General features: G+C 41.2%; 1 protein-coding gene across 3 annotated transcripts in view; it reads left to right on the top strand.

Annotated features, from left to right (window-relative positions):
* Window positions 1-21,018, top strand: part of lsamp (limbic system associated membrane protein) — a 434,254-nt gene that overhangs the window by 343,523 nt on the left and 69,713 nt on the right. The window lies entirely within an intron of this gene.

The raw sequence follows: 21,018 nt of genomic DNA, 5'->3' as shown, positions 1-21,018 counted from the left end.
CATCAACGCTCTTACTTTTTACAGTACACTGCACCCTGTGCTGGCACTAAACGTTGTCATTGAATGGAACTGAACTGAGTAGTTGTGAAATACTTGGTATATTTTCCAGATTTCATGCTGGCATTTTAATTGGTATGTCAGTGTGACAGCTACAGAATTGCTGTCTGAGCTGGTGTTAGACTAAATCTTAATCCTGTGTTAAATGCACTGACTGTAGCAAAAAAAAAAAAAAAAGTGCTGAGTTCACTTTTTTTCCAAGTCCATTCTTGACAATTGTGAACCAGTCACATCACACAGCTCAATAAACCATGATGGCTCGTATTCACTGTCAAGTTGGAAATTATTACCAGAGTGTCGCACTAAAATAGTTGTGTTGGCCACAAAGATATTTTCCACCTTCAAAGAAATAAAACCCATCCACTCTGACTGGGGTGATTTTCCCTCTAATGAACAGACCAGCTGACTGTGCTTGAGAGGAGATCAGTCATCAGTCAGTGTCCCACACTGACAGATCCATGCTTCTGACTTCCAGTGACTTCCTGGCAGGGTGCCACACAGCCAAAGCCTGGGCTGGCAGACAGCATTAAAGCTGAACCTACACCCCCAGAGTCACATCAGAAGACGCCCTGAGCCTACAGTGTATCGATTGAGGATCAACACTCAGGATGAGAATCTTCGGTTTGCTCAGTGTTTGAGCGCCTTGATGTTGCTGCAATCAAAATAGTGATAAAAGCATAGCTGAATTTCACATGTGTTATATTTGAACAGCCATAAGCTGTTTATTTGACTTTTCCCTTTGCGCTCCAGTCCTTAAGGGGAAGATTCACCTCTAAACTCGATTATTCCTTTTCTGATGGATCACTGAGCGTCATTTCCAGACTTTCTGGCACAATTTCAACATTATTACTATTGAAAAAAAAATCATGATTCCCATGTAAAATTTGTGAATTGTTAAGTGAATTAATAATAATCAAGAATCAACAATAACAATAGTATATAAAAGTATTTGTACTTGCAGATGAAAGTATCGGTATTTTCTTTTTTTTTTTTTAAAAAAGCATCGAGTTGTAATTTTTTTATTCATTAATGGGAAATAATTTCTTTCCTTCGTGGGTTCATTCATTGCATTTACTCTAAGGTTGTCGAAAGGCTTTCTGTGAAACAGAGAACGTATAAACCATGACAAACCGATGAAGAGAAGAGAGAGCCTGTGCAAACTTTATTAGAAACACAATGTTTCAGTCCTTAGACCTTCATCAGATTCTTGATTCAAGGAATCTAATAAAATTCATTGCAAGTAAAAGCAGAGTTTTTTTTCTCTTCTCTCTGTGTGAGGCGTCCTTTATGTTAAGCAGTCATTACATCATCAGCTTGTTTTTCTTTTTGTGGAGCTTCTCCATCTTGAGCTGGCAGAGTAAATAAATGCATCTTTTATCTTCAATTCCTGTAATGTCAAGAAAATTATGTGTCTCAAAGACATTTGGGGGTGTTAGAAAAACATTCATTCGAAATGTCAGCTATCATCACTGCAGAACTGCAAACTGCAATTAGTAAATTAACTGAGTACTTAGCAGATAAATATATCTTCTCCATGATAATAAGATGTTTTCCATGCGACGTTTCATGTCTTCTCAGTGGGACAATCAATATGCTCACAACATCAGTTCTAAAGTCACTAGGTTGAGCTTATCATTGTGCGCCGCATGTGGTTTGTTCCAGAGGTACATTTCACAAACTTCAAAGGCTTTAGCTTCGGTTGGAGCAGGGATTCAGTCTGGCACTGTGGCCCCAGCCAGACAAAATCGAGACAACTGCACCCCACCCTTTTTAGTCTGTGTTTGTTTACATTTTGGCTAATTGGCACCATGAACAGTATGCTAAATGAGCTATTAGCACTTCCCGTTTGCCATGCCCCCACATATATACACACATACTGGAATACTCTGATACTGAAGACTCTTTTTTTTTTGGATTTTGAAGTGGATTTATTGACGTTCACGAGGAACCAATCAGGAACAATCTGCTAACTGATGAATCATCAAAATGTAGCTCCTGAATAATCGAGGATGATGTAGTGGATAATGATGAGTTGCTAAAGAACAGACCGAGAGATGCTATATTAATGAATCAGTGGGTAATGATTCGTTCATAAATATCTGTGAATGGACACATTGACCACTTTCTTCATGAGTCATTCCTGATTACATCTGAACCAAATGCTGATCAACACAAAACTCATGATAACTTATTAATTTTTAAATACTTCAACACAAGTTTCTCATTGTGCATCCATGTAGTGATTCATTATTGACTATCATTTTTATTTCCTAACTGCATAACCATCAGACCATATATGCAGCTGAAAAATGAAAAGCAGTGATATTTATTTATATGGATCTTAAGATAGATTCTCTGCAAGCTGATTAGCATGGTGTATTAAAATGAGTGGAATCCAGGTGGGAATGTGGGAAGTCAATATAAAACCTAGTGGAATTTTTTTGAGAATGACAGTCATGTAACATACTGTAGTATGTGTGTGATGAGGTATGGCACTGTGCCTACAAAGGCAAGGTTTGTCTTTCTTTACACAGACCGTGCAAATCACATCACATTTTAATCACCTATAGGTGTACCAGAACTCTGAGACTTCTCGAAGTGCAATTGTCTCAAGGTCAATGCGATGGCACTTGTTTATAGAGAGGTTTTCCTATTCATTTCCACCATTCTCAGTCTTAAAACTGTGATCTTGCAGTCAAAGCGTGCCTCTGTAACAAAGAGGCACGCCTGAAAGAAGCCCACTCTGAACCATGGCTGTGTTAACATTAAGGTCAGACAGAAATTGAATGAATAATGCATTCCTATCAGAAAAGTCAGGTACACTGAAGAATTGAGGAGGAAAAAATGTGATTTTAGTTTGCTGTCCAGACTCTGTTTGGTATCACTCTCTGCAAGGCGTAATTTAAAGGCAGCCAAAAGTGAGTGCAAGCAAAAGATCAATTGCAGCTGTTATGGCGGTGTTGTGTGAGATGCATATGTAGCAGCAGCAGGGAGTGAGCATCTCGCCAGTCTATTGGCGATGGCAAAACACAACTTAGCTGAGTGTCATTTAATTGTAAACAAACCACTTCATGTCACGCAAAGTATTGAAAGAGTTTTCAGAGAAAAACCACACATACTGTCTTTATTTTGGTGGAAAAGCTGTTTTGTTTTTGCTCCCTAAGAAGCATCTTTCGAAGAAAGCCAAATGTAAGAGCAGAGGATGAAACCACATCAACCACAGACTCAGACGCCAACTCCAGAGAGTTTACAGATGCAGCACTCACCATATGACCAGGCTGGTACCCCATTCTGTCAGTCTGAGGTGAGATTTTATGTCGAAACACAAAGTCGCTGACTCTACATTTTAGAATGTCTGTGTTTTGTGAATGGCCAGGCAACAAACACTCTGTGAATATCCCTTACACCATTTTCCAGTGTTGGTGAAAAAGAACTTTCTCCGGTGATGTTTCCATGTTATTTTCACACCATTTCCAGTAAAGACACAGATGTTCTCTAGCTTTAAGATGCAATCACTTCTAATTATGATATTGTCATGAAAACAACTTGATTAGGCTCAGGACACTCAATTTTCCCACATCCTGAGACAGAATTTTCTCTTTATCACACAAACCCATATAATCAATTGTTACTCTTTATTGCGTCATGGACAAACAACCATATAGAACACATCTGCAGGTTGGTCTTAATGAAGTTAAGTAGATAACGGTGGCAGCGGAAGAAAATGTATTTATTGATTAGAATGGTGACAGTTCTTTACATTTATATGATGCTCAACATCCACACTCTGTTATATGAACTAACTGTGGCGAGATTTAATTTCTCCTCTGAAGGCCTCATGTACGTCTGTAACATCGGAGAACATTGGAAGCCAACTATAAATCTCTTTCATGTGCTTCATGTACTGTAGGAATGAAAAAAAGCATGCTCGGTTTCTAGTATTCTCTTTGCTGTGGACAGAGAAACAAAGGTCAACAGCCATAAGCGATTCCAGATGTGAGCACAGAGTCCAGGGGTTTTTGAGATACTGATGCTTTGATGACTTAGTCATTATTGTGCTTGATCTTGCTGTATTTTAGCTACAGTGTGTGTTCAAGCCAGATGACTGTGGAAAAGAAGGGGATTTTAAAAGATATTAGCAGTAAAGCTCTGCTCTTTAGTTGTAGAGTTTAGAGTGCTACATGAAAACATGGTTTAAGTTATTCGTATACTATTTGTGTTTTAGTTACTTTTTTGCCAGCGTTGCTTCATCAGCTGCCAGAGCAGTTTAGAGAATGTTCCCTCTTTGCTTGCCTTGATGGCTGGCCTTGTATCTTCGCTGCCTTGTGCTTGAGCAACAAAACACTGTAACAACGCAGTCAGAAGCAACACTGTGCCAGCCAATGTGCTGAAACTCTTGTAACTTATAATGACCTCTTGCAGCCAGTGAGTCTTTGTCAGCCAGTTTATTTTTTATGTTGTGTCTGTCTGTGGTTGGTTCCTCCGTGGTGGATGGATGTGAAGTAACCTCTGCAGAAAAACACTCATCTGGAGCTACAACTGTGGAATGTCATTAGTGGCTTTGAATGGATGATTGGTGGAAGTGTAGGCCTTTCTCACAGAAGACTTTCTGACATGCCACAGTGGGAAAAAGGTGCAAATAATGAAGTGAATGACGACTGAATTCCACTTACCTGCTTCAGTTCCAAGCTTAAGGTATTCCACACGCTTCGCTCACTGCTATACTGTCATGGCTTACCGGCACACTCAAATAGAACCGAGCCATTGTTAATGTTATTAGTAACACCTTTTCTTTTCCTAATGTGACATGTCAAAATGTCTGCTGTGAGAAGAGCCTATTTCAAGGTGAAAGTGGAGCAACCGGAAATTGGTCACTCACGGGCCAAAAAACAGTCACACTGGGATCCAGGGTCTGCACTTTTAACAGACACACACAGTGGCAAGATCTCCCCCACTCCTTTTTTCACGTTAACATATATATTCTTATATCAACCAGATTATAAAGATAAACAAAATGTGTGCGCTTTTTGGAAAAATTATGTCTTAATACTGGTTCATATATGTATAGAATCATCATCATCATCATCATCATCATCACTGAATTTAAATGTCCTAAATTTCACCATTCAATATACCAATTCCAGATAAAATTTAAGTAAAGGTGCACAATTCTATAAAAAGCTTATTTCTCTGTCATCAGAAAAACAGGGAGGCATATTTATCTGAAATTAAAATTGTCCATAACCAAAACCAATATTTCCAAATGTATATCAAAGAATGCTACACAGTCTTTTGAGAAGTCTCACCAAAATAAAACTACGTAACACGCCGAGCGAGTTGCAAACTAAATAGAGTTTATGATCCCAAAAAGTCTCGATCTGACCTTGAAGCATGGAGTGAACTGTGCTGCTTTTACAAAAATACCAGCAAACTGGCTCAAGGAAAAGCCTCATAAATCAAAAGTATTTCGCGAAATGAAGTTCTATTCACATCTCAGACAGAGCTACTTCATCACAGAAGAGTTTTTCTTTGAAACAATACGCCTCAAGAAGTTGATTGTGTTTAGCTAGCTCCTCTCCCACCTCTCTCCGGTCCTCTCCGAAGACCCTCATGCAAATCTAGAAATTGACAGCTCCTAGTGTTCACGGTAAAGAATAGCTTTATATTTTTTTCTGGCGGGAAGTCCTCGCTCCTCTCTGAGACTGTTCAAACTGAAGTTGAAGCAGAGCACTGTCCAAGTGATTAACGACTTCCGTGCGCACACACACACACACACTGCGCCACACCGTCTGGCTGATAGAGAAAGAGCTTCACCTTTGATCAGATACATCACAGACATTTTAAGTTATGTGAAGTTCACCTTAAATTGCTCTGTCCCTCACTCACTGCAGATTAGCATCCCCCACTGCAAGGTTATCACAGCTTGCACACATAAACACATGCATAAGTGCCACTGAAACATTTGCAAGCCACCTTTTACATGCAAATATACTGAATAAACACTTATCATTTCCCGCTGTTACACCGCCTCTGCAATCTGTCTTCCTGCCCTGAACCATTTTTTCTCTGAGTCTCTGTCTCTCTGTTTTATGCACACACACACATTTCTGTCACTGGTTGATGCTCAGCAGGATAAACCTGACACAGTCATTTAAGAAAGACATCAAAATACCCACAAACCCATTAATAGCTTAGGCACCAAAGTTGACTGTTCATACTCCTTCAACAGCACCTGTAAAGTCAGCGCTTTTTGATGGAGTAGCTATATATTACATGTAGTGGTTATTTTATCACGATTATTGTAAAACCAGTATGCCGATGCGCTCGTGGACAGTGTCTATTAAAGATTTAAATGTTGGTGCAAAACTGTACCTAGATAAATGTTAGATAAATGAGAAGCCTTTTAACTTTTTTCTTCTTTTGAATGACTTTGTAGTCATAGCAACAGAGGACAACAGCAAATAAATATGCTATAAATGGTTTGTAGTGTTTGATTTTTAAAGGTGCCACGGTCAGTAACAAAATAATAGTGGTTATGCAAATACCTCCACAGGTCACAGTTTGGTCTCCACCCTCTCTACAGTCACATTTCAAGTTTCATTTGCTGTTTAATCTACTATGGCAAGCTAAGAATCCAAGAAATCACCTCTCCAGCGTTTGGTCATGCATGAATGTAGCAGACACATGAGGCTGAAAAGACCGCCTCTGATTTATTTATCTCTTTTCTCACGATTAAATTCAGTCATCTTTCAGCAGATGTGCAGCAATAGAAACTTTCCTAAACTTCATCTGTGGTTGTCTTAGATGAGAAAACAGGTAATCTCTGCGGCAGACTCCACAGTGTGTGTGTGTTTGCTTCGCTCTGCGGGTAATTAGTTTGCGTTGTGTGTGCATGTGTGTGTAGATTTCAGGGTGGCCATGCAGCTGCTGGAGTCAGCAGTGGGTGTATACATGGGTCTGCTGCAGCGTGAGTGTAAATTTTTGATGTGACATTTTTTTTGCATTTGAAGTTGCAGCCGCACACTTGGATTAATGCATGTACGGATGGGTGTGCGTGTGCATATGTTGGCTCATGTCTTGAGTGCATTCATCAATTTTAAGTGTACGATTCTGAGACCCAGTTCCTTTTTGCACGATGTGTCCTCAGCGGGTGCAAGGAGACAGGACTTGGCACTGATTCGCTATCTTCCCCCACCCCAAACCGTTTAGCTTTAAGGACTTTTCCCTCTGACTGAACAAAGTTCTTATGGAAGGCGACAAGAGCATGTGGCTGGCACAAAGTGATTTCCCGTTTTACTGTCACTTTGAAGTGATATGCTACATGTCGCACAGTCAATTCCCCACTACCTGTGACAGATAGAAATTGGCCGGGCTGAAGCCCCGCAAAATGGGTTTTCCAGTTGATGTGAGCGAGAGCACCAAAGCAAGTTACTTGGGGGGAAATCAACATCAGTTGGAGTTCAGATTGCTTGAAACAGGAATGGTGGTTCGGTGGCGTGTTGGTACATACTGTTGGAGTGTGGCAATGCTGCGGCAGGGGCAGGTGATGTTACAGACCAGGAAAGATAAGTTCAATATCTCCTCGCTGTCCAAGATAACCTCTTACATGCTGCAGGCCAACAAACCGTGAATCTAGTATTTTCACTCCTCATGAATGTAATGTGATCATCAGACGGTAATGCAGTTTTTGTGTAGGAACTGTTCAGAAAAGGGTACTGCTTTAACAGATGTTCCAGCATCCCATATTTGACAGATGGGAGCAGAAAATCATCGCATTCATGTACTGCAGGAAGCTCAACCATAAAGCATGAGTAAACAATAGAGCACACTTTGAATCTCTCCATTTCTTGCATTTTTTTAATGTATTTTTTTCTTTAATTTTTTTGGACTTGTGGGCAGCAGAAACAATGTGAGAACACAACACTGACACATATTACCTTTCAAGTTGATAAAGCGACTCACTTATTTACACATCCAGCAAATATGCAGTAACATTAGCATTCATTTGGAGCAGCGTTCCTGGTGTTGTTTTCTGTTTTCCGTCTCAACCAACTCCTGAGGGAAATATCTGGCCATTTAGCCACCAAATGCTCCACTATGTCACTATGTTCCAGTGGTCCACACACACACACACACACACACACACACACACACACACACACACACACACACACACACACACTTGTGTGTCAGAAAAGTATCAATTTACCATTCCTCATTTCACTACTTTGAATATCAACATTAATATCTTACTGGTTCTTACATTCCTGTGTTTAGAATTCTTATAGAAAAGAGCAAGTAGTCCTACCAAGCACAAGACTCGCCAGTCATCCTTCAGACTGTAGGGATGGCCACCCCAGGCCACCTGTTGGGCACGCCCCTGCTGCGTTCATCAGCTAGCTGCTAACTGTGTCTGTCTGATGTTTGATGCTGAGCATCAAAAACATATAACGAATAAAATGTATGAAGTAGCGCACCAAAATAAATGGAGCCCAGTGATGCTTGGAAATTAAGAAATTTGTCTTTGCAAAAGGGTCAGCAGTAATGCAGCTGTCAGTAACTAAGGCATATGATACAATTGATGGTTCTTTTTAAGGCCCTGTTCAACCTTGTTTACAGGTTTGGTAAACCATGCCCTCGGCAATAACTGTGGATCAGCAGCAACTGTTCACTGTGTTCATTGGTGATTTCTAGACGCAGCGTCGTTGCATTAAGTAGTACTGTGTGAAAAGAAAAACAATGTGTGGCATTTTGTTTTAATGTTCTAAAACCCCTCCTAATCCTTGTTTGCGCCAGAGGCTAATTTCCTCCCGCACAGAGTCAGAGTTTTACAACAATGGCCTCGTTTCTTTTGTTATTAAAGCACCACTGTGATGAAATTACGGTGGTGGTTTCTTCTGCCTGTTTATTTTCTAGTGTCAGTTGAGTATTTTAACATGATTATTAGCTTCGAGCTTTCTCTCTCTGTCTCTTTCGTAGATATGGTCAGAAGAAGGCAAAATTATCTCAAGCCAAGAGAAACACATTCTTCTGCCTCCTGTTTCCTCCTGCTCTCTCTCATCCCTTTTCACTGTCAGGGTTGCTTGGTATTATCTGCTGGAACAGTTGCTCTGAGGAACTAGACAAACTCTCCTCCTCCCTTTTCCCCCCTGCCTTTCCATCCCTGCCACTACCCCCTTTTCTCATTGCCCTGCACAGAAGAGAAAGCAATTAAAAGGGAATCTGCTAGATAGTCTCTGTTTATACCATCTTGTAGAAGGTTCCCGGGCTGTTATGATAATAATCCATTGCTGGATCATTACGCAGAATCTTGGTTTTACTCATGTCTATCTTTAAGGGTGCAGATGAGGCCCTCTGAGTGGTGGCACACGTGCAGGCACACATGACAGGTCTTGAGTACATGAGGCCTTTTATTCTCGACCACCGTTATTATTCGAGTTCTAAATCTTTGCTGTCTTCTCTTCTCTTCTGTATTCTCTCTTTCTCTCAATGTTATTCTTTTCTTAGAATCTGTTATGGCCAAAAGGCTTCAATTGTGGCCATTAAACATTAACTATTACTTAAAAAAGCAATGCATGGACACAAGTCAATTTAATGTTTTAAGTCTATTCTAATTAGTATCAGCCAGCTCAAGGGACTTTTCAATCTGTACAGCATGCAACGCCCTCTGTCGTTAGACCCTCCAGCACATACTGTTACTTCACATGCTTTTGAACACATGCTAATAATGAAATACAAATCATGCAATTACTTATGCACTCCTCTGCTGTTGCTGCATAAAATTGTACCTCACGTGTTACCATTAGGTTAATATATGCATGTCATAGCATCAGTTCATATTAAATCGTCCATGGAATTTCACTTATTACAGTATTTTCTAGTGCACAAGTGAACTCTGTGTTTTAAAATAATTGATTTGATAAGCTTTCTCTGTGATCTCAGGTGCATTATTGTGTTTACAATGACAAGGTGCTAAAAAGAAGAGCGTCTTGTGTTTGTGTATCTCTTTGGCCTCTCTTATGCAGTTAAACAGTAAATTAGGTCAAAGACTGATACTGATTTATTTGCATTTATTTAAAGGTCTGCTACTGTGTCTTATGGTCTCAAAATACCATTATTTGGGTAGCCTGCTGCTCGAGGAAAAAGGGGGGCCTTGTGTGGAGTTTGTACGTTCTCCCGGGGTTTCCTCCTTAATAACCCCCACTAAAAACATGCAAGAAGATATACTGGTCCCCGGGCACTGGCGTCAGTGTCGGCTGGCAGCTGGCAACTGGCAGCCCACCGCTCCTGGTCTGCCGTGGAGGATCGACAGACCGAGGATGGGTTAAATGCGGAGAAAAAGAATTTCACAGAAAGCATGGCGTGTAGTGTGCAACTAACACTGAGTGAAGTACATTTCTTACGTTTCTATTTTGCAGGAATGAGTTGAACAACAGAACCTAATAGCACATCTGGGTCTGTGCCTTGCTGCATGAATAACTTGATGAAAGAATGAATCAATCAATCAACAGATTTCCATTTCATTATCATCATGCATTGTGATCTGGAGCGAGATCACAGCCTAAAAGCCTGAAATGTACTGTAACAGCCTCCCTGTTGTGAAAGAGTTTGTCAGGGCACTGAGGATACTGAGATCAACATCTACATGCCAGAGTCCATTAGGCTCATGGGCTCCTTGTTCTTTGATCTGTAGACAGATGCCAACTCAGTGTAAAGTGAGTAATTGAATATCGTTTTAAGAAAATTGCTTGGAACTGACAGAGTCAGAACCTTTCACACTTACTGTATGCTTTATGCTACATACAGTGGTTGTTAACATTGGTTGGCCTTGTACATGCTCAGGGGACTATTTGAAGTTATCCTTGGTGCTAAAGTGCTATGAAACACCTTTCTAACAGAACTGGGATGCATGCTGAGTTCTTGTACCACAACCTGAAATGGCAGTGATAGGGACTAATTATGATTATACCACGCATGGAAAGGGGAAAAAAAAGAAGAGCTATATTATCTTCGGGATTGTGGCATGTAACATGGTTGCCATGGCTACACCATCAATTGATTTTGTAGTCGAACAGCAGGAGGTTGGTCCTCTCCTCTTCCACACAGCCAATTTTGTGTGAAGGATGCAACCAAATAAGCAAAGCGGATACGTGACTGTGCTTTTTACGCATGTGAATACTGGAGTCATTAGAGCTTATGTTTACCAACAAATCTCTTTTCAGGATGCAGGGCAGAGATTGCATTAACAGCTCCACTGTTGCTCCCTGTAGCTCAGAGAATGTGTGACCATGAACGTATTTCAATCCAGACTTTCTTCCAGCCCGCAACACATTCATGTACTGCTTTTATACCATGGTCTGAGTCCATACTCCATGCTGATTGGCTACACTTGGCTACAGTTCATGATAATGGACACCTTCCAAGTAGAAAACTCAAGTGAAACTGTCTATTCACGGCTCTGAATTAATGCATTGGTGACATAGTATCAGCCTGTAAATAAAATGAATAACCATAGAAACAAGTACACAGCCAAGCCTTTGTTCACCTGACGTTAATTTGACCTTGACATTCTACATAAAAAAAAAGAGGTGGACTAGAACTATCCCCCGTTCTCAGGTCATATCTAAGGTTCGTCCTGTTTACTGGAATAGTGAATGTCATTTCATTGCATGGCCACCTATGGGGGCGGTAATGATTGTTCCAGGTATTAATAAATCCCTCAGGTGTTAACTGTAACTGAGATATGACTTGTGAAAAACTTTTAGGTTTTGATTGCAAAATCCATGATAATATAAATTAATCCTGTTATTTTTATTTCTTTGGCAAATGACCATGGTGGTACTGCACTTAATCAGAAGCACAATATTTTCTCCCCAAAATAAAATGGTTTTCTTTATTTCCCAATATAGATTTCCATAGTTTTTTTCTCTCTGTGCTCTTCTTACTGATTAGTAGTAGAAGTAGGTGGGTTCAGTTGGGAAGAGGTGATGACACGTACACAAAAATGGCATAATCAGAATGTAATGGTAATTGGTGGGTTATTAGGTCACTGTCATTCAAATCTGATCAATTTAGACCTTCAGACTATGAGTCTCGAAGCAGATTTTTGAGCGTGAAACACCTAAAAAATAATATCATCATTTTTTTAGATATATATTAGTTTATTTAGTCATGAATGCCAAATTTATCGAGAACTACTTGAGAGTTAATGCCAATTTTTCAGGAGCTTTAAAATCAAATAAATTATAAAAGTAATCAAACAGGAAACTGATCAAAAGGCAATTTAGTGTGAAACTAATCAGTAGTCTCACTGTGCATCTCTGGTATGTATGATACAAGCCAAGGAGAGTCCACTTTTTTCAAGTCCTCTATACATGTCACAGATGAAGTGCAAAAGGGCTCAAAATGTATGCATTTTAAACGATATAGGCAGCTTCCCCAGTTGCCTGTATGATTTCACACTGATGGAAGAATAGCTGTCAACCTTTCAGCTTCCCCCGCTGCATCGGCATGTGAATTAGCTATTCCATCCCTGACAACAAATCACAGAAGAACTTTTTGACCTTCTCATCGTACATGACACCTGTCAGCTATGTATTTGATATGCTGACTCCAATACCACTGCTGGCTAACCTTTAAAGTCCACCCCCAAGACTAAATACTGTACCCTGTAGATGCATCATCAAATGGCATTCCTCACAACCCATTTAATGAGGTTGTGCTTTCGCAAATCAGCCCACAAGAGAGAAATGCTGATTAGTTTGGCAAGAGGGTAAAAAAAGCAAATTCTCACATCGGAAATGATGATGAAATGACCTGTGCCCCAAGCTCTGATTCCCTCCATAATTATTTAAGACACATCTTCAGTTCAAAGTGGTACCTTTGAGATAAAAAAGACTGTGAGTAAGAAAAGGTAGCAAAGCTCTTGGCTTATATTTGTTTGATTTTCTGCGCTTTGCTAAAGCTCTACTAGATGCGAGTGGAATCTGTGTTGTTGAGATGTAGTGCAGGTCTTGGTAGTTCTACTTTGTGCATTATCAGAAGCTTTCAGAGGAAACATAAATAGTGTGCTGTGCCGACAAATTCAAATAAGCCTATTTCATTTCAGACAGAATTTATGATGCTGCATTTCATTTCACAGCCTAAAGAGAGGCAGCCAGGTCTGGACTATTTTTGCACTTATAAGTGTATCTTTTTTTTTTCTTCTTCTTCTTCTACTACTTGCCTCTGCTCTCCTTCAGTTGCACTGCATCATCAACTGATTCACCTCTTTATGCCTGTAATGCACCAAAGCAGAACACAGGGTTGGATCGCACAAGAGGTAAATGTGGAGAGCGGTGAAATTAGCTGGTACCTCCATGGTGTCACTTGGAGAGGCCTTCTGTCACATCCTGTAATAATAAGACCAGGCCGTGTATTGAGAAGGGAATGCAGCGTAAAGACAGTGATGGCTGAGAAAGGTTGACACTTTGCAGCCAGTAATTGTGGAATAATGAGTATAATTTGCAAAGGTAAGAGGCATGTGGCTTGCATTAGCAATGGTATCTCTCTCACCTATACTTACACACTTTCATCAGCACAAGACAGCAAATTCTGCTGCACTGGTAGACCACAGCTGTGTGGGGGTGTGAGAAGAGGCAGATAAAAAGGAGAATGAGCAACGTGGGGGAAGGGGAGAGGCAATGAAAAAGAAGATGGGGCAAGAATGAATGAGGAAGGGTAAAGACAGAAAGGTACAAAACTGCAGAAAGAGAGGGGAGGAGAAAGACAGTGACGAAAAGGGAAGATATGACAGAGGGAGGACGCACAGTACAGCTCCTGAGATTTAATAGCAGCATCCTGCCCCTGCCATAGATTCTCCTGCCTACGTCTCAATGAGGCACCATCTGTCATGGGCTCGTTACATCCAAGTCTCTCACACTCCAACCCTGCTTAAAAACACAACACAGAGGAGGGGAAGGAGGAAGCCACGGAGGAGCTGTCACATTGACTTTAAAATGAGGATGAATGGGTCAAAGTGAAGCGAGACTGACAAGAGAGGTGTCAGGGTTCCTGTTCTGCTGGCATGTACAGTATGAACTCTGATCAGCAGTTAGATGTTGGCTTCCACTGGTGCATGTTCTGCTTTTTCGCCCCTTTCCACCAGCCCCAAACCTCGCGCTTCACAGCCGACCCAAGCACAACGTCTAATTGGAACGACTTCAGAAACTTTAAAAAGACACGACACACGGAGAAATTTCGCTGTTCTGGCACCTGCAAAGCCTTAGAGGTGAAATCACACCTGTGCCAAGCAAATCTGAATCAAGCAGACCTACAAATTCCTGAGCTGTTTGTAACCATTTTTGATTAATAATTTCCCCCCCGCTAGGTCTGCTGGCCAAGTCTCAAAACAATCATTCCTGCCCTGATTAATGGCTTGCTCTAAGCACTGATGCATGCCAACCAAGATGGAGGGGCTTCATGATGGCAGAATTATATGAGGATTTGTGGCTGTCTGGGCGCTTTGATGCAGAGAGGATAAATCAACTGAGCAACAAAGGTTAAGTCTATTCCAATGCTTTTACGTCACAAGGGATTTTCCACGAGGGATTGGCTCCAGCGTTTGCCTTAACTGAAGTCATTGTAGTGACTGACGACAGGTCTTGAAAAGTTAAAGGGGTAAAAGAGCTCTGTTGTTGTCTCTGTTCCTCTTCTTTGTATGAGGATCTTAGGCATAGAGAGACAGCGAGACCACTTCAAAAGATAGACCTCTTTCCTACTTCAAGCTGGGCCCTCTCTGCGGTGTCATCGGGGCCCACAGGATGGGGCTCTTCCTGTTGATAACAGCTCTGCTTAAAATCACTATTAATGAAAGGAGACAGGTTATCACCCTCGACATATCGCCCTCATCAGTCCTCCCTTTAAACGCTTCATTAAACCTCTAAAGGAAATTTCACAAACAAGCTTCAAACGGTTTAGCACCTGACTTTTGAAATCACAGTAATTAATGGGACCGGTTTGCCACTGATGTCAACACCAATTTACAAAGGCATAATGAAGATTTTACCTGCTGATTGTCAATTACCACAATGGACACAGTGACTTGCATTCACAGGTACAATGCATTCACCTTGAAAGCTTCATGTTTGTGTTCTCGTTTCTGTGATTACAGACAACGGAACTCCTCCCTCTTAATTACTTAAATGAATTCCTGTTAAAGTGTAAATTGTGCTTGTCAATGGCAGGGGGTGGATATTAAATGTGGAAGGTGAATTGTATAGCAAGACAGCACAGCAATGGGAATTTAAATTAATGCTTTGTTCCACTAAGCCCAGTCCTAGGGGATGCACTCAGACCTTACCGGAAATACATTTAACCTGCTACACAGAGAATATCTGGGGCAAGAAACTGCTTTGAGGCCTATAAAGGAATGACCTGGCTTTGATTTGGTATGCAGCTTTAGCTTTGCTTCTGTCCCATAGGTTACATTTCCTCTCTCTCCTTTCTTGGTGTTGCTGTCTTCTCTGTTGCGTCTTTTCTTTATCTCTCCATCTACCTTTGTCTGTCTGTTGTGCCCCCTGCCACATGCACACAGACAGCAAAGACACAGAACTCAGTTGCTCACCAGGCTGGAGTGAGGCAGATTTCGATCAAATAGCCAGTGCACCAGTCTCACCTTTAATCTTTATTGATTGCTGAAACAAGTTGTTTGACTCTTTCAGAGAAAAGATTTCAGATTCTCTCTCTATGGCAAGTAAGATATTTGCTGCAGCACACACAGACATCTGCCCTAACACATGCATGCACACAGAGGAACCTTAGTGACAGAGGTCGCACTGTCAATATGAGGATAAAAGGCAAAACAGGAGAGAGGAGGGGAACGAGATTGAGGAAGAAGGCTGAAGAGGGTGGAGGGCAGAAGAAGACAGACACACTACAAAGCGAAAATGGAGGAAAAAAAGTGTTTTGTTAAGGGGTGAGAGGTGGCAGAGTGGCAAAAAAAGGAGAGAAAAGACGAGGTGAGATGAGGAGAACAGGGTATTGATGGGGATAGCGGGTGGTGGAGCTGTTCTGTCAGTCTTGGCACATCGTTCCTCTCATTACAGTTTCACTTCCTGGCTTCAGCCTGCTCTTTGGTCCTCCCCCACGGCTAGCCCTGGAGCAGGGATCCATCCAGCCCAGCCCTCCTGTCAACGTAAGCCCAGCTCAGCAGCTCTGGCCCAGGCATCTGTCAGCCCACACAGTCCCCTGTCAGCCCTAGCCTATTGGCCAGTCCATATTGGCACAGCACAGCAGGGCAGAAAAAGAGTATAATATAGCACAGCAAAGCATCCATCAACAAAGCTCACGGTAAAACAGCACAGGACGGCATCCATCACAAGGGGACCCTGCATAAACGTAGTCCTGGTCTCTGAAGGGACTGATAAACAACAATGCCACTTTGTAAAATCGAGCAAAAAAAAAGGTGCATTTAACAAGACTTTTTGTTTACAAGCATCAGTAAATGTTTGCTAGCATTTACAAGCTTTTTTATGTTAGCGGAGACTATGCATTCTGCAGAGGATTATGGGCTTGATGAGGATTCTGCAGAGGATTGTGAACATGGAGATGGTGTTGTGATAAAAAAAAAGGGCCTGATTTTTTTTTGCCAAATATTCAAATAAATAAAGTCACGCCGGCTAAATAACACAGCTGAGATACTGCATCATTGTCAGGGCTGCAGTCAGTTAATGGGATGGATTTTCATTACAAATCGTTGAACCGTGGCTCACTATTCCAATCAAATCGAGTTCCCTGCAAGCGACTTGTTGAATGTGCCTCAGATGAGGCCAGCCGTAGACAGCCGTGCTCTTATTTCTCATTCTGGTCCAGCAGAGCCCAGCGCAGGCTGAGAAACCCGGCCCTGCCTAGACACACCTTGACAGCTACTCTGCTAGAAGGAAGCAAAAGCCACAGGCAGACAAGTGCTCTGACAAGCGATAGGAAGTTCTCTGTTTCTCGAGGAGTCATTCATTAATGAGAACAGGAAACAGCCACTACTGAGCATGCTCTATTCTCCACACCAAAGCTTGTCAGGACCCTCAGGAGGCTCGAAGAGTTCAAGAGAAGACAGACAAAGTGGAGGGAGAGAGGTAGTAGAGAAACCCGATCTGTAGCATAGATCAATGAACAGATCCTTTGATTTCTATTCCATGCTGTCCACCTCTGTTCCGGAGCGTTGATGGATAGATGAGAAGGGAGAAGAAGCACATAGGGTGAGGAATGACCAGGATGAGAGGCAGCCGGGGTGAGAAAACAAGGATAGCGAGAGGAAGAGTGGAGGAGTGGTGAGACAGAGGTGTGAAGAGATGAGAGGGAACGAGATTCACCAATGGAAGATGAGAGCGTTTGGTTGGAGCAGAGGATTATGGCTGTGACTGAAGTCTGAGTGTGGCAGCATGTACAGCACCATGTGTTGTGTGTGATTATTTATCTATTTCTTTGACCCATATGGAGCAGCATATGGTGACTGCTAACTGAAAGGAAGTAATACAATTAGGATCATTTGGATGATTAATAGTCCCAGTCACCTGTATTTATCCGAGAGCTTACATGATGATTTGGAGGAGCCACACTCACAGTATGAATGCAATTCACAATTAAACCTGCTTGTCTCACTTACACAGAGGATATAAGTGGGTGCATCATGTTGCACTGCAAATGTTTCCTCTCTTCATGATCTGGAAACTGATGCAGAACTGTAGAAAATAACAGTAAGCAGTTTCAATATTACCTTCAATGTGCCTCTGTCGTCGTGTAAACTGTGAAAATGCCTCTCTATGATTGGGGAGGTTCAAATCAAAAAATACAATTGTGTGTCAGAAAACAGCAAAAAACAACAACAAAACATTTCATTACTGTAGTGACTGACATCATGTTGTTAATGCTTATTTCATAGTTTTTGGTTCTATGGATGTCAGTCAGTCTGTTGGTCATGCAATTGATGAACCACTTTGGTCCGGAGTCAAATATCTCACCAGCTATTGGACGGGCTGCTGTGACTTTTAGTACAGACAGATATTCACAGCCCCATAATATGATGACCCCCGGACTTTTCATTTTGTGCCACCTGCAGGTCAAAGTCCAGTGAAATATCTCTACATCGATTAGGTGGATTGGTGTAGTTTACTACAGACATTCATGATGCCCCGAGGATGAATCCTTAGGACTCCCCTGACTTTTCCTCTAGGGCCACCTTGAGGTTGATATTTGTGGTTTTGTATGAAATGTCTTAACAAGCATTGGATGAATCATCATGAAATTTGGTAGATATATGCATGACCCCCTCAGGATAATTTTTAAAAACTCAACTCAAAACTCAAAATTTGATTTTATCTAATGCTTCGGTCTATGAACAAGTACCTGCAAAATTAATGAAATAAGTGTACAGCTTCTAAAACTTTTGATGACATCAAAAAGGCTTGAATTAACCTCAGTGACCCACATACAGTATGAAATACCTTTTTAGCAAATTTCTTTTGTCCAAGACAGATCTTTAGAAACTTAACCAGGAGACAAGAGTTCAGACAAAAACATGACATTTTATATTCCAGTAACAGTTGTTGTACCAATGAATGTGTAAATTACACAACCTTTTAATTATCAGCTGTGGTTAAGGTCATTTCCATGTGTTTATCCAATAATCTTCACAGCTGTTTCTATCAACTTTATTGCTGTATCTTTAGAAAGTGTGCTTTATTTTCTCTTTTCCTGCGCTGCATTCTACAATGGCGCCTCTTTTCCATTACCCACTTTCCACACAAGTTACATCTCATCTCAAAGCCACTTGAGGAGCTTAAAGCCTTTCACATCTACTGTACATATTAATGCATGATGAATGTCTGGTTATAATTGGCTGAGTAACAATTGTGCAATCTCTGAACTGTACATGTTTCACAAGCAATCACAAAGCATCAGTCTGACCTTGAGAGGCATTTGTCTCCAGTATCTCTAACAGACAGGGTGACTGGAGTTGTTTTCTACAAGAAATTAACAAGGCTTGTATGACAAATCTGTAGATTAGAGGCTACCCACTTTGAACTATTACATTATGACATTTCAAGGATGTATTGTTTGTTAAAGCTTTCTGTTGCAAGTCTGTAGTTTACTCCAAAACTCTATGAAATGTCTGGACAGTAGACAGTTGTCTTCTACTCTCCTTGCCAGCTCAGGATTGAGGTTCAGTAACAGCATCCTGTCTAATGTTTAAAGTTTTTGAAAGAGACAGCTGAAGGAAACTTGTCTATTCACATCTCCTACTTCTGTCTTCCACTTCATGGTTTTTGTTTTTCTCCCATTTACTTCACAGTAGGAGACGACCAGTGTTGTGCCTGAACGCGTTCATTGAACGATAGTTCATGAACTCGTTCATATTTGGGGCGAACGTGAACTGAACGTACTGTATTACTGCCTGATGAACGTTACTGTGAACTGGTTCATTCTGGTGTCTGTGAACGGCACGCTCTCTCAGTTTAACTTTGTTCAATAGGGTGCCAGATTTCTATAGAGCCTTCCAGGCGAAAACCTGGCTAAAACACACCGTAAACAGGCCTTAATATGTAGCGGAAAAAAACACCCAATCTGGCAACACCAGCCACCAGTGTCGCACCGCCGCATGCGTCATCAAAACAAAAAGCAGCAGGGAGGCGTCGTGTGATCATTTTAACGAGTTTTATGACGAGGTTGGTGAGGATGGGAAAAATCCTTAGTTACAGTGTTAAAACAATAAAAAATAAAATAATTGCTGTCTGTGGTTCTATCTGGGCTGTGGTAATAATTTTGAAAAATAATAGCTCGCAGCAACAAATGGAAAAAAAGAACAATGAACTAGTTCATTTTTAGAACGGTGAATTTAGTTCAAAATTTTGAATTATGAACACTGCACTTTGAACTAGTTCATGTAGGAAGTGAACTTTCTCAACACTGGAGACGACTGGTAATAACAGAGGACAGGAAGCGAGCTCAGAGAAAACAGAGTTGTCAGATGGTCAATCGCAGCATTAGAACCTTTATACATGTAGAGGGAAGTTTCCGTTTTTATCATACATTTAAAATCATGAAGAATCTGACAATATTATGACATTTCTGATTATGTATTAGATTGTTTTTGCAATAAAGCAAATTTAATTGTGTTTGGATAGAAAATCCAACAGCAGCAGTTCTATACAGCACATCAGACAGTAAGCCTGATAAATAAACAGGTGGTGAACAGAGACAGACGCATCACATCTCAGAAGCTGATGTACCGCTGACCTCTTTTTCTCCCACACTGTGCAACAGTGTCACAGACTGTTCTGTACAAAGTATGTTCTGCATCTGCCTGCTTCAGCGTTACACCCGAGCTGCATTACAGTCGACTGCAACTCTGTTTAGTGATATGTTTTGAGGTTTTATGCACATTTCTGCGCATTTCCATTGAATTCCAAATGATGTTTTTTGTATCTTTGAAAAGGTTTGAATACATAACTTGCATGAATCAAGCACTGCAGGAGCCCATCATTCATTGATGATTTGCAGAGGTTAATGCTCCAAACTCATACTACATAAAATGTTTTTTCTGGATTCACAGACTTTGTGCTTTTGTAATTTTAGGGAAGAGCTGTTCACATAGCTCTCCATGATTACAGAAAAATGTGTCTGAAACAAAACAGAATAAACAACTTTGTCGAGTGGAAAGTAGAAGATAGATGTCAAAGTGAGTCAATAAATACGGCGAGTTATCGTGGTTCCATACAAAGGGAAGCAACATCAACAGGGATTCAAGCTGCGAGTACAAGCCTTCAACAAATCTGACATCCAGCTCCCACTGGGTAACAGGCTGGGGTGACTGCACCACCACTTTTGTGCATCACCCAGGGTCACCTGCCAAAGACAGCCTCACTCCGCTGCCTCGCTAATCTACTCTCTTGTAGCCCAACACACTCCAAAGCAGTGCGTGCAGCC

This window comes from Chaetodon trifascialis, chromosome 9 (genome assembly GCF_039877785.1).
Source record: "Chaetodon trifascialis isolate fChaTrf1 chromosome 9, fChaTrf1.hap1, whole genome shotgun sequence".
Classification (NCBI taxonomy): domain Eukaryota; kingdom Metazoa; phylum Chordata; class Actinopteri; order Chaetodontiformes; family Chaetodontidae; genus Chaetodon; species Chaetodon trifascialis.
Note: the sequence above shows the minus strand (reverse complement) of the source record. Positions and strands in the feature narration are given on the sequence as shown.